Here is a 14,109-nt window from a genome sequence, read left to right on the forward strand (position 1 = left end):
TTATGTACCCTGTATAAAAGATTTTAATACAGTAATTATAATTTGCTTGCATTAGAACTTAGTAAATGTCTTTAGCATAGCTTACAAGAAAAATAATACAAATATAAAATCGTAGTGTAGGGGAATGTGGGGGAATTACACGCACGTGGGTAATCCCACGCAGGCTGATTTATGCAGTTTGAAGGGCGCAACCTGTTCCCAGTTGGTGCTACACCCTGCCAACAAGAGTAACAACTACTAAGCAGCTAACGCCAGCCATTTTCCAGTGGCATTGTTGGAGCAGTGAAGTATTGTTTAATTTCGGCGTGTCTCATGTAATTTTGGTCAGCTGTATTTTGCAAGGTAAGTGCTACTATAAGTTGCTTTAATGTAATTCTTGCGTATCAGCTACTAACCCTAGATGAAACCTTTAATTTAATCGTAGATTTGTCCCGCTATTTGAATTAGGTGCCGAGTTATGCTTAGGTTAGTCATCGAACTTACGATTGGGTAACCGCGCAGCTGTTGAAGTGCGTGGTATTCCCCCTTGCAGATTATATTTTCAATACTAACGAGGGTTTTTTTAAATTTCAGATGGGTAGATATTATAAAAGAAAAACGCAGAAAGCAAAATGGACGCAAGTGGAACTTTGTAAGGCTCTTGATGCCATCAAATCTGGAAGAAAAGTAAAGGAAGTATCAAGAGCTTTCGGGATTCATGAAGCTACACTGCGAACGAGAATGAAGGTTAAAAATACCGAGGGTCCAAAACTTGGAAGAAACCCAACATTTTCGACAGAACAGGAAACTGAGATTAGGGATCATGTTATTACAATGGCCAAGCTGTTCTATGGCATTACATGCATCCAGCTGCGAAAGATTGCATTTGAGTATGCAGAGGCTCACAGCATTGCAAACAATTTTGATAAGTCATCTAGGTTAGCTGGAAAGGATTGGCTAGCTCTATTTTTAGAAAGAAACCCAAGTATTAGCATGAGAAAACCTGAAGCAACTAGCATTAACAGAATACAGGCATTTAATGAAGAAGAGGTTAATGAATATTTTAAAAATTTGGAACGTGTGTTTGAAAAATATAAATTTAAAGAGGGGCGAGTGTTCAACGTCGATGAAACTGGCATACATACTGTACAAAAGCCAGATAGAATTGTGGCTTCTAAAGGTGTTAAACAAATAGGTGGGGCCACGTCTTGGGAAATGGGGAAAAACGTGACTGTGATTTGTTGTTTCAGTGTTGCTGGTACCTACATCCCCCCTATGTTTATCTTCCCCAGGAAGAAGATGTCAAATCTCTTAAGTAAAGGTGGACCAGTTGGAGCAATATATGGTTGTTCCGTCAATGGCTGGTCCAATGAGTCATTATTTTTCGAATGGATCCAACATTTTCAGAATATTGTAAAATCAACTGTTGATGACCCTGTGCTGCTGATTTTAGATAATCACAGCAGCCACATTTGACTTGATATTTTTGAATTTTGTAAAAAACATTCTATTGTCATGGTAACCATACCTCCACACACTTCTCACAAGCTTCAACAACTAGATGTTACATTCTTTTCCTCTTTGAAATCAGCCTTCAATCGTGAATGTGACATGTATATGAAGTCACAGGTGTATAAAAAAATTACACCATATGAGTTAGCGGAACTTTTTAATAAGGCATATATTAAGGTCGCTACCATGGACAAAGGGCAGTCAGGGTTTAAGGCATGTGGAATTTGCCCTTTCAATCCAAACAATTTTCAGCATGACGACTTACAACAATGTGAGATCTTCAGAGATGTTGTCCTTTAAGATGAAGAGGTTCCGAATGCAACAAATGGAAATGAAGTGGTCGCATCTACAAACGAGCCACATATCCCCAAAAGGAGTCCAGAACAGATTCCTGGATCTTCAGCAGAAGATGTTCCACTTCTAGTAGGCCTAGAAGAGGTCACAACAACATCAACTAAAAGTGCATGTGTCAAGGACGCTAGTGTATTTGACATATCTCCTGTTCCAAAACAAAAACAAGTTCTTCCTAAGACGAAACAAGCCAAGGGAAAGCCTAAGGGAAAGTCAGTGATCCTTACAGCAACTCCAGAGAAGAATAAACTGCTAACGGAGTTATCAATAAAGAAACAAAAAGAAGCCATGAAAAAGAAAGCTGAAGGAAACAAGAAAAAAAATCTTAAGGATAAAGCAGATAAGTGCAGAAATCTGCAACTTAAAAAAGTCTCAAAGAAGAAACAGACATTATATAAGAAGAAACACCACCAAGAAAGTGAAAGTAGCAGCGAGGATGACCTAAATCTGGACTTGCAGAACATTTGTGATGACGATGAAATGGATGATATTGATCCATTGGCGATTTCAGAAGATGTCTGTTTAGTTTGTGGAGAGTTTGGGATAGATGGAGAACTATGGTACCGATGTATTTCTTGCAGCAGATGGAGTCATGAAGAATGTAGTGGCTGGAACACTCCAAAACGTTACAAGTGCGATCTTTGCTGTATGAGAAAATGAAATTATAAGAGATCATTGTAGAATGACATTGTTTCGTTCTTAAATATACTGTTTACTATTTGTAGTAACTAATAAGCAAATAAAAATAGCAATTATTGTACATTTTTATGGTTTGTTTGTTTTACGTGTTATTACCCAGTGCTTTGCGTGTCATTACCCTCAGGGGTGGGGAATACCACGCATTTGCACTTTTTTTTATTTTAATGTTCAAAATTAAGGTACTGTTTATAACTATTTACAGACGATTGGAATATGTGGAGAAATGTCCATTGTATGGTATGTACTTATTTTCGTAGGTTTTAATGACGTAACGAATGGTTCACATCGATTTTTCCTTAAGTGCGTGTATTTCCCCCACTCTCCCCGACATTCAACATTTTTAAAATGTTTTTGCTACCGGTACTTTATTTTTCGAATATTATGTAAGAAACTCGTGAACTGATGTACATAAAAATATAAGCACTATTAGTAAAATGTTGCTCCGTCTCTCCAGGAACGCGCCTGATATTCGAAAGGTGTTTTAAATCCCCTCTGCACTTACGTGCGCGTCCATAGTCGTAAACATTGCTCCGCGTCTTGAGTCACAGCACAGCTGGCGCAACTAGTACTGGGTTCCGACGATAGATGGCAGTAGTGGTTACCACTGTACGTACGTATCGTGCAACAGAATCACTGATGTTGCCATGCTTTTGCCAGAGCGGGAACTGATCATATAACATCGCACGAAAAATTTAAGAATGTGAGGTTGAAGAAAATTCCAAAATCAACGTTACGTACGATAACTTTAGAAGGAGGTAGAAGCGCTTCGCCACGCTTTTGGATTACACTGCTACTGTGACGTAAATATTCAGTGAGATAGAAAACCAGTGTACTGAAGGATGATATTTTCAGAAAACAACTGAAATTTCATTTTCTAAATTCGCCGTAAACTACAGCTCTTGCCGAGGAACCATGTGAAAAGCATGGCCAGGTGACATAATGTCGATCGCTACCTCTGGCCTCTAAAGGCCTCGCATTTGCTCGGACACGTCACAGCCGCGTGCCTCGCTCAGCCAACCAGCGGGCAGGCTGCGGAGCCAATAGCTGCTCAGGCCTTCTCATTGGCTGTGTCTCGTCCTCCAACAGCTAGCTTTCCAGTCTATAGCAACCGGAAGGAAATGGTCGTGTTATCGCAGCAAGTGTGACAGTGGGGAGTGGGGTAGAAGTAAAGCACATTATTATGCGTATTAACGCGCGGTGTTGTCCGCCGGGTATTCTCAAAACGTAAAACTGTAACACGACACGAGAAGAAAAGATGCGCTTAAAGAATGTTGTAGGTTTTTATTCTTTGTACTGCTGCAATAGACGGAACGAGATGCTGGGCAATACGTAGTTAAATAAACGTAGTATATTTAATCTCCAATGCCAATACTTGCTTTATCTCATAACAGACTACCGCAAGTCTGGCATTAGTAGTAGTAGTAGTAGATTTATTCATTCAAGGGTCACCTTTAGAAGGAAGCTGGTCATGGTACTACAGAAAAAAGAAGACACTTCATCTCCACTGTACATGTAATCACTTGAAACTGGCAACACTTTTATTTCCCGAAGCGTTCAAGATATACAAACGACGTTTTCGGCAAATGATTTGTTGTACAGGTGATATTCTTCTCTCTTGTACCAACCAAGGTACTGAAGTAAATATGTTTTTAAGGTTCCGTACCTAGATCGCTAAAAACAGAATCCTTATAGGATCACTTTCTTGTCCGTCTTTCTATGTGTCTGCCTGTCAGATCATTAAGACCTCTTTATCTCAGGAATGGGCAGAAGTATCAAGTTTAAATATATATCAAAAACTAAGGTGTATAGTCCCTTATTAATGTAAAAAATATACAAGCTTCTAAATCAATACAGTCAAAACAGAAGGCCGTTTAAGTAACATTTTTTGATACTCGCAAACCCACCCACCGAAACCTATAGGGGACTTCCTGTAGGCTGAGAGCGATGAAATTTGGCAAGAAACGAAGTTTCACTGTACAAGTAAAGGAAAAACTTCCAAACTGTTAATTTACAATTATCGTACATGAAAAAAAAAATTGTCATTTGCTATCTGATTGCCTGTCCATCAAGCTGAAATTCATGTCACACGCTAAGGTCTGTACTCTTTGGCGGTGTAACACACTTAAGCTTGTAAGTCAATGCAGTCAAAAGATATAGCCATTTGCGTCATGTATTTTGGTACTCGCAAACTCGCTCATCAAAACTTGCAGTATATTTCTCGTTGACCTAAAATCATGTAATTTAGTAAGCAGCAAGCGTATGTTATGCGACTGTCTGTCCGTCCCTCTGTTAAGACCTGTATTTCTCAGTAAGGGAGAGACGTATCAAGTTGAGATTTAGGTCACATACTAAGGTGTATGGTCCCTGTGTGTTGCAGGAACCACAAACTTCTAAGTCAATACAATCAGTTTATGTCACACGTTTAGATACTTACAAAGTCAGTCGTTAAAACATATAGGGTACTTCCTGTTGACCTAGATTCATGAAATTCGAAAGAAGCAAAGTTTCACAGTACAAGTAAAGAAAAAAATCAGAAAATTGTTAATTTGTATTTGTATCACGCCAAAAAAATATTTTTTGTCATTTGTTATCTTGAAAGATGATTCGGTTAGTGAAGAAAAGATCCACGCAGTGGACACCAAGTGAAAAAGCTACTGCTTATGTTTCTGATCTAGACTGCCATAAAAATGCGAAGGAACTGTTAATTAGGACTCAGGGAGAAGTTGTAGTCTAATTCACAATCGATTTATTGATCTTGAACAAGACAAGACAGCAAAATTGTTAAAGAACATTATACAAAAAATATTTATTTAACAAAAGCCTTACTAAAATGGGATCTATGGTGGACAAAGTGATCTGCTGGGGATCGACACACGACACTAACCATAACACTACTCACTCTATCTCACTTCATACACGTGAATCCAGGTTATGGCATCAAAGTACGCCACCACTAAGCAACTTTATTCTACCATACAAAAAAAGGAAAATATGGTTCGAAAGAACAGGGTGCTGAGAAATAAATATTATTGCCCTACGTCGCAGCAGCGAATACTTTACCATCCTACTTGTGAAGGCGTCACATTACGATGCGTTCGTCGACTGAAGTCATGGACGGCGGCAATCTGTTATTAAATGCGCGTTCCCGAAAAATCCAAGTACGCAGTCTCACGTTGGGTTAATTCAGAACGCTGGTACTTCCCTATGAGCCCCTGAAACCCCGACGGATTCCAGCGTGCAGGTGGACCCGTTTGCTGGTCTGCCAAACCAATTTGACTCCCTGTCATGACTGTGCGTGTCGGAATACGTCAAATGTTTAGACGGCCGACTCAAGACAAATAAGTACACCCACGCGTCACTCGTTGTGATTGTGATGATATAAGCAGTATCTCTGACGGTTCAGAAGGTGACTGGCACAGGATCTAAGTCACACCCTAGCAAAGGACACAAGTCTCACCGTTTAGGTAGAGACCTGCAGTTCTTTACTAGCGAAGCGCCAGGACAAGAGACTTGAACCAGAGTGAGAGACGATCTCCCTGTCTCTCGTTTCCTCGCCAGCTCTGTTCCAAAAGCACATTTCTCTTGTTTTGACTTCCCCCATTTTCACACAAGCCAATCACGAGCTGGAGTCCGGCATTCTAAGCTCAGTGAATGGTCTTTGCACTGCAAACCGATTTGACCAATCAGAGACTTAAAGTTAATTGGCAGAAAATGGAAAAAATTCAGTTTCGCAGTCTCTTTCCCACACGTTTGCCGTGTCTTTTGCTAACATACTACAGGGTGGAAGCACAGCCCTCCATAAACAGCTTGTTATCTCCCCTGTTGCGCCCATTTCACAGTTTGCAAGGAACGGCCATAAACTAACATTGACAAAACATATTTTAAAACAGAGTCTGCACGTCTGGGCACCAGTTTTCCTGTCTCACGGATATTTGCAGAACGTTTACATTTCTTTTGGCGGCTTGCTCGCTAACAAGACCTACAATGCGCTGTCGGCAACTTTTCGGCGCTAGGCCGTATACCTGGACGTCTGGCGCCAAAGCTAATGTGTTTCGCACAATCTGACTGCTGCACAGGGCCGTTTGGAAATGTCTCTTCATCGTTCTCCAGAAAAAAATGCGCCTTGTCGCCCCACCAACACCGTGCTTTTACTGCAGTCGTTTAAGTCGGCACCCTGTTCCTTTGAACACAGGTAAAGCTTACTGTATTTCTTTCACTAGAGCAAGCAAACAAGACCTAAACTGCTGCCCACCATTTCATCACAATGTATGAAGTCAAATCGCTGCAGATCGTATTCCCTACACCGAATCAGGAGTGAGAGTCCCTGCAATCTCTCAATCTGACTTTAAACTTAAAACATTCTCGAAAGTATTGGAATTCCCAGGACAATATCTTGCGGGTATTAGTGGTGATAACTGGCAAAAATCGTGAAAGATTCTCGATTTCCAGGATGCATGAACTGTCTATATTACATTATTAAGTTCGGAAGGAACCCTCAGAGAGTTAGTCCTATAAGCACCTGGTCAATATTAAAAAAAAAAAAGATATTTTTGTCCTTTTTTGCAGTATTCGAAAAGTAGTGCGATGTAACTCTATGTAAATATTACTGTTGGAACTGTTCGCGAAAACAGCCGAAAATGTGCCGAAAGTGATTGTTCAAGTGCGGTTCCTCTGCCATACTCCGCTGTCGTTTCAAGCCTTTTGACTATTTACTTGTTTCCATAAAGGCTGTCCACACAAATACGAGTTCGTCCAGAAATTTCAAATAGTTTTCTTAAGCTATTTTTGATATGCTAGAAGCTAGCATATAGTGCCGTTTACAACAATCGTAGCTGACCATATACCTACAGGATGTCCCAAGAGTAACGGTCAATATTCAGGGAAATTTTGTAAATTTTTCTAAAATGAAGAAACCGAACGGCAGTTGGTTAATCCACAATTCATTGTTGTGTACACGACCGGTTTCGGAACGCTTTAAGTCCCGTCGTCTGGTGTAAACTGTATTGGTGAAAATAATTGAGTTACAGGAGAAGAGGCGAGTAATCAAGTTTGAAAATATGAGATAAGGATTTACATGCTAAAATTTCTAAATGAAAATAAATTAGCGAAGAGAACAGGACGTTACTTACAAATAAAATTACTTGACCATCTCAGGTCATCCTCACCCCAATGTTGTCATGAAACCAAAGGTTCCCTGTCAGAAGGATAAAAGGGACAAGAAAAAAGAAAATAATCCAAAGAAACGGGCGTCACGACCGGGCCAGAAGTTACCACAATCTCGAAACATATACACTCCTGGAAATTGAAATAAGAACACCGTGAATTCATTGTCCCAGGAAGGGGAAACTTTATTGACACATTCCTGGGGTCAGATACATCACATGATCACACTGACAGAACCACAGGCACATAGACACAGGCAACAGAGCATGCACAATGTCGGCACTAGTACAGTGTATATCCACCTTTCGCAGCAATGCAGGCTGCTATTCTCCCATGGAGACGATCGTAGAGATGCTGGATGTAGTCCTGTGGAACGGCTTGCCATGCCATTTCCACCTGGCGCCTCAGTTGGACCAGCGTTCGTGCTGGACGTGCAGACAGCGTGAGACGACGCTTCATCCAGTCCCAAACATGCTCAATGGGGGACAGATCCGGAGATCTTGCTGGCCAGGGTAGTTGACTTACACCTTCTAGAGCACGTTGGGTGGCACGGGATACATGCGGACGTGCATTGTCCTGTTGGAACAGCAAGTTCCCTTGCCGGTCTAGGAATGGTAGAACGATGGGTTCGATGACGGTTTGGATGTACCGTGCACTATTCAGTGTCCCCTCGACGATCACCAATGGTGTACGGCCAGTGTAGGAGATCGCTCCCCACACCATGATGCCGGGTGTTGGCCCTGTGTGCCTCGGTCGTATGCAGTCCTGATTGTGGCGCTCACCTGCACGGCGCGAAACACGCATACGACCATCATTGGCACCAAGGCAGAAGCGACTCTCATCGCTGAAGACGACACGTCTCCATTCGTCCCTCCATTCACGCCTGTCGCGACACCACTGGAGGCGGGCTGCACGATGTTGGGGCGCGAGCGGAAGACGGCCTAACGGTGTGCGGGACCGTAGCCCAGCTTCATGGAGACGGTTGCGAATGGTCCTCGCCGATACCCCAGGAGCAACAGTGTCCCTAATTTGCTGGGAAGTGGCGGTGCGGTCCCCTACGGCACTGCGTAGGATCCTACGGTCTTGGCGTGCATCCGTGCGTCGCTGCGGTCCGGTCCCAGGTCGACGGGCACGTGCACCTTCCGCCGACCACTGGCGACAACATCGATGTACTGTGGAGACCTCACGCCCCACGTGTTGAGCAATACGGCGGTACGTCCACCCGGCCTCCCGCATGCCCACTATACGCCCTCGCTCAAAGTCCGTCAACTGCACATACGGTTCACGTCCACGCTGTCGCGGCATGCTACCAGTGTTAAAGACTGCGATGGAGCTCCGTATGCCACGGCAAACTGGCTGACACTGACGGCGGCGGTGCACAAATGCTGCGCAGCTAGCGCCATTCGACGGCCAACACCGCGGTTCCTGGTATGTCCGCTGTGCCGTGCGTGTGATCATTGCTTGTACAGCCCTCTTGCAGTGTCCGGAGCAAGTATGGCGGGTCTGACACACCGGTGTCAATGTGTTCTTTTTTCCATTTCCAGGAGTGTAGAATGCTATTAAAAATTGGGATGGAGAGAAATAACGTGTTGGGTGGATTAACTTACCCCGCGCTGTGTGACCAGGAACACAAGTAAATATTAGCGTATGTTCTGAGACCGCACACGAGCCATAGCGCAAGCGAAATATGAAACAGACATGAGATTGGTGAACTGTTTGAACTGGAAAAGCGGGAAGTTACAGCAGAAAGGAGACGGAATCATCACAACATTACGAAGGAAGAGGACCTGTACATTTAAAAAAACGAGGAAAATATTACCCTATATGGACACCTTAATCTGCCTGGATAATGTCATAATTAATAGGTGGTAGTATGGAGCAAAACAATAAATAAATATCCAGTGAACATGGGCTCTAAAGTGCATACCTTAGAAGCTACGAGCAATTCTTCTTCTTCGCTACTGTGAAGCATCTCTTGTACTAAGCAAGTGCTCATGTTTAGTATCAATTTTTCCTTGTTTTGGTCCATACTACCTCCTCCCAAAATATGGAAAGCAAATAGCTTTCATACAAGATATTTGTTTCATAATACCGAAGATGCAGAAGAGTTTATAGCTCTTAAGGGATTCACTTTAGAGACCATGTTTACCAGACTTCTCTGCTCCGAAGGATCGTTCCTGCCATGCAAAAAAATGGTTCAAATGGCTCTGAGCACTATGGGACTTAACATCTGAGGTCATCAGTCCCCTAGAACTTAGAACTACTTAAACCTAACTAACCTAAGGACATCACACACATCCATGCCCGAGGCAGGATTCGAACCTGCGACCGTAGCAGTCGCGCTCCTGTCATGCCCTTGAATACTGACCATTCCTCCTGGGACACCCTGTACGGCATAACGTCCATTCAGAGGCAGCGAGCCGGCCGCTGTGGCCGAGCGGTTCTAGGCGTTTCAGTCCGGAACCGCGCTGCTGCTGCGGTCGCAGGTTCGAATCCTGCCTCGGGCGTGGATGTGTGTGATGTCCTTAGGTTAGTTAGGTTTAAGTAGTTCTAAGTCTAGTTGACTGATGACCTCAGATGGAAGTCCCATAGTGCTTTGAATTTTTGAGAGGCAGCGTGCCGGAGGCTGTAAAATGAAAGCTGCTTACGGAAGTAGGTATAGTCCCTATAAGAGCCGTCTGGCACGAAACTCACCTTTAGAAGGACGTGGCCAGACACCATCGTAACGAAAGAGCGAGCAAGTACGAGCTTCGACGGCCCACTGCAGTCGGTCGCGTTGAAAACAATGAAATGAGGACTTGAAAAGGACAGCAAACGGTTCTAGTGCTTTTCCTGACAGGAGGAGTACGGGGGGAACGGAAATTCATGAACCCTCTTCCTAAGACAATGGCATTACAATCCCTTCAACAGTATTCATTTTACAGCCTCTGATTTGTTTAATGTTGAATGCACCTTACACATGTATGTCGTATTACGTAGGTCTAAGAGGAAATGTGTAGGTCTATCTTTGCCTTGCACACTACGTCGCAGGCTGGGGCAAGGGTCCCACTTAGTAGTGTTCATGCCACAACGGACAATTCTGTCGCCCTCGTCTTTCAGTGTTAGCACATTCCTCGAATACTTTCAGCTTTAACAATAACAAACGTTCTATTACTTTACTCTCCTTTTGAAGAGTTCCCAGATACCAGTAAGAAAGTTTATTGATATGCACTGAAGCGCCAAAGAAACTGATATAGACATCCGTATTCAAATACAGAGATATATAAACAAGTAGAACACGGCGCTGAGGTTGGCAACGCCTATATAAGACAACAAGTGTTTGGCGCTGTTGTTAGATCAGTTACTGCTGCTACAGTCGCAGGTTATCAAGATTTGTGTGAGTTTGAATGTGATGTTATAGTCAGCGGACGAGTGATGGGACACAGCATCCCCGAGGTAGCGATGAAGTGGGGATTTTCCCGTACAACCATTTCACGAGTGTACCGTGAATATCAGGAATCTGGTAAAAGATCAAATCTCCGACGTTGCTGCGGCCGGAAAAAGATCCTGCAAGAACGGGACCAACGACGACTGAAGAGAATCGTTCAACGTTACTGAAGTGCAACCCTTCCGCAAATTGTTGCATATTTCAATGCTGGTCCTTCAACAAGTGTCAGCGTGCGAACCATTCAACGAAACATAATCGATAGGGGCTTTCGGAGCCGAAAGCCCACTCGTGTACCCTTGATGACTGCACGACACGAAGCTTTACGGCTCGCGTGGACCCGTCAACTCCATTGGACTTTTGATGACTGGGAACATGTTGCCTGGTCGGAAGAGTCTCGTTTCAAATCGTATCGAACGTACGGACGTGTACGGGAATGGAGTAAACGTCATGAATCCACGGACCTTGCATGTCAGCAGGGGACTGTTCAAGCTCGTGGAGGGTCTGTAACGGTGTGGGGCATGTGTAGTTGGAGTAATAAAGGACCCCTAATACGTCTAGATTCGACTATGACAGGTGACACGTGCATTAGCATCCTGTCTGATCACCTGCATCCATTCATGCCCATAGTGTATTCCGACGAACTTTGGCAATTCAGCAGGACAATGCGACACTCCACAAGTCCAGACTTGCTACAGAGTGGCTCAGGAACACTCCTCTGTGCAAACACTTACGCCGGCCACCAAACTCCCCTGACATGAACATTATTGATCATATCTGGGTTGCCTTGCAACGTGCTGTTCAGAAGAGGTCTTCACCCCTCATACTCTTACGAACTTGTGGACAGCCCTGCAGGATTCATGGTGTCAGTTCCTTCCAGCACTACTTCAGGCATTAGTCGCGTCTATGCGACGTTGTGTTGCGGCACTTCTGCCCGCTCGCGGGGGTCCTACACGATATTAGGTAGGTGTACGAGTTTATTTGGCTCTCCAGTGTATTTTAAACACAATACTTGTTCAGTCCACGTTATCTCACAATGTAGAATGCTTGTGTTACTCCGTTCCTTCATTTTTCAACATCCTCCATTGCACAGGATTAAACACACACTATGGCTGCCAACATGAAAATGACGATTTATTTACTTTTAGTTACCATTTTGCGAATCACGAACTATTTTGCGTTTGAGTGTAAAATTGAGTCAGCCAACCCCGGTAACGAGTGAGACGTTGAGCTCAGGCAGAGGATAAGATACTAGTATCGCCCACAGCTTTGATGTAAGGTTTTATAGAAAAAAATACTATAGTGTGATAGTTTGTTGTAAAATATAAGGAGGCATTTACTAATGATTACTTGTGTCATATTTTTTACCTGACGCATGCTCTGTATTATCTAAATAATGCTTGACAACACAGGCTGTATCGTTTAAGAGATACTTTTAACAGTCCTTTTAAACAAGTTTGGGTTAGTAATCCGTTTAATTTTATTGGACATTTATTGCTTTTTTTTGTTTGTTTGGTGCAGTGTAATAATCTCAACAGTTTTTAAATATCACTTATAGGCCACATCTGTGACACCGTTAAAAGTCAGTAGATGTTTAAGGAAGAACTACCACATTCGAAAGAGTTACAACGTACAGTGTGGTAGTTCTAATACAAATCATGCGCCCGCCCGATTGGCCGTGCGGTCTAACGCACGGCTTTCCGGGTTGGGAAGGAGCGCCTGGTCCCCGGCGCGAATCCGCCCGGCGGACTTGTGTCGAGGTCCGGTGAGCCGGCCAGTCTGTGGATGGTTTTTAGGCGGTTTTCCATCTGCCACGGTGAATGCGGGCTGGTTCCCCTTATTCCGCCTCAGCTACACTATGTCGGCGATTGCTGCGCAAACAAGTTCTCAACGTACGCGTACACCACCATTACTCTACCACGCAAACATAGGGGTTACACTCGTCTGGTGTGAGACGTTCCCTGGGGGGGGGGGGGGGGGGGTGTCCACCGGGGGCCTAGCCGCCCAATAACCTTGGGTTCGGTGTGGGGCGGCAGAGGGGTAAAGTGGACTGCGGTAGCCGTCGTGGGGTTGTGGACCACTGCGGCTCCGGCGGGGACGGAGCCTCTCCGTCGTTTCTAGGTTCCTGGTTAACATACAATACAATACAAATCATTCAGAAATCAAACTAGTTTCATCAGGTATTAACAAATGTTCTGCATGGCAGTCCTCTATTGTAGACATATCCAACACGTCAGCTAAATTCATTCTGAACGGTCTTTACAGTGCCTTTTTTCTGCCAAATATTTGTTTGTCCTTTTCTGTGGTTATCTTGAGCCTTACAGCATTCGAAACAGTTTTGTACAAAAAAATAATGATTGTCATAATATTTACTTATTCGATGAACACACAATAACATTTACATGTCGATCCTTTTTTCCAAAAACCTGCGTGACGATGTTTGGACCATGCGTATAAATTTCACAGGATGAAATTTTATCTTTCTAGCGAAATGTACACTATAACTGACCGACCGCATAGTAACAGACACACGTCTTCCACATGGCCCTCCGTTTTTTCAGGTAATTCTCTTCCACTTAATTCTATATTTCTTTCTTTCTTATGTATAAATTTATTGCGAAATGTAACTGGGAGATTCCGGGAGACAAACCAGGAGAATTTCACATGCACAGCGAACACAACACCTGCATTTACGTCTGTAATCGCAAAACACGGAATATTAAAGAACTAGTAATTTGTTAAAGAAAAATTTGGATACGTGTAAAAAGAGAACAATTGAAGAAACGGTAGGTGTTGACAATGTGAATATTACAGAAATGTCAGTTTTAAAAGTCATGGTTGCAGAATGTTACTTACAAAAGACTGGAATAAAAAGGAAGAAGGCGACCTTTGGGAAGATCAGTGTATGTTCCGGGGAAATGTAGAAAGACGCGAGGCAATTAATGGCACTACGACCTATCTTGGAAGCAGGCAAACCTACG

Source organism: Schistocerca cancellata, chromosome 2 (genome assembly GCF_023864275.1).
Source record: "Schistocerca cancellata isolate TAMUIC-IGC-003103 chromosome 2, iqSchCanc2.1, whole genome shotgun sequence".
Classification (NCBI taxonomy): domain Eukaryota; kingdom Metazoa; phylum Arthropoda; class Insecta; order Orthoptera; family Acrididae; genus Schistocerca; species Schistocerca cancellata.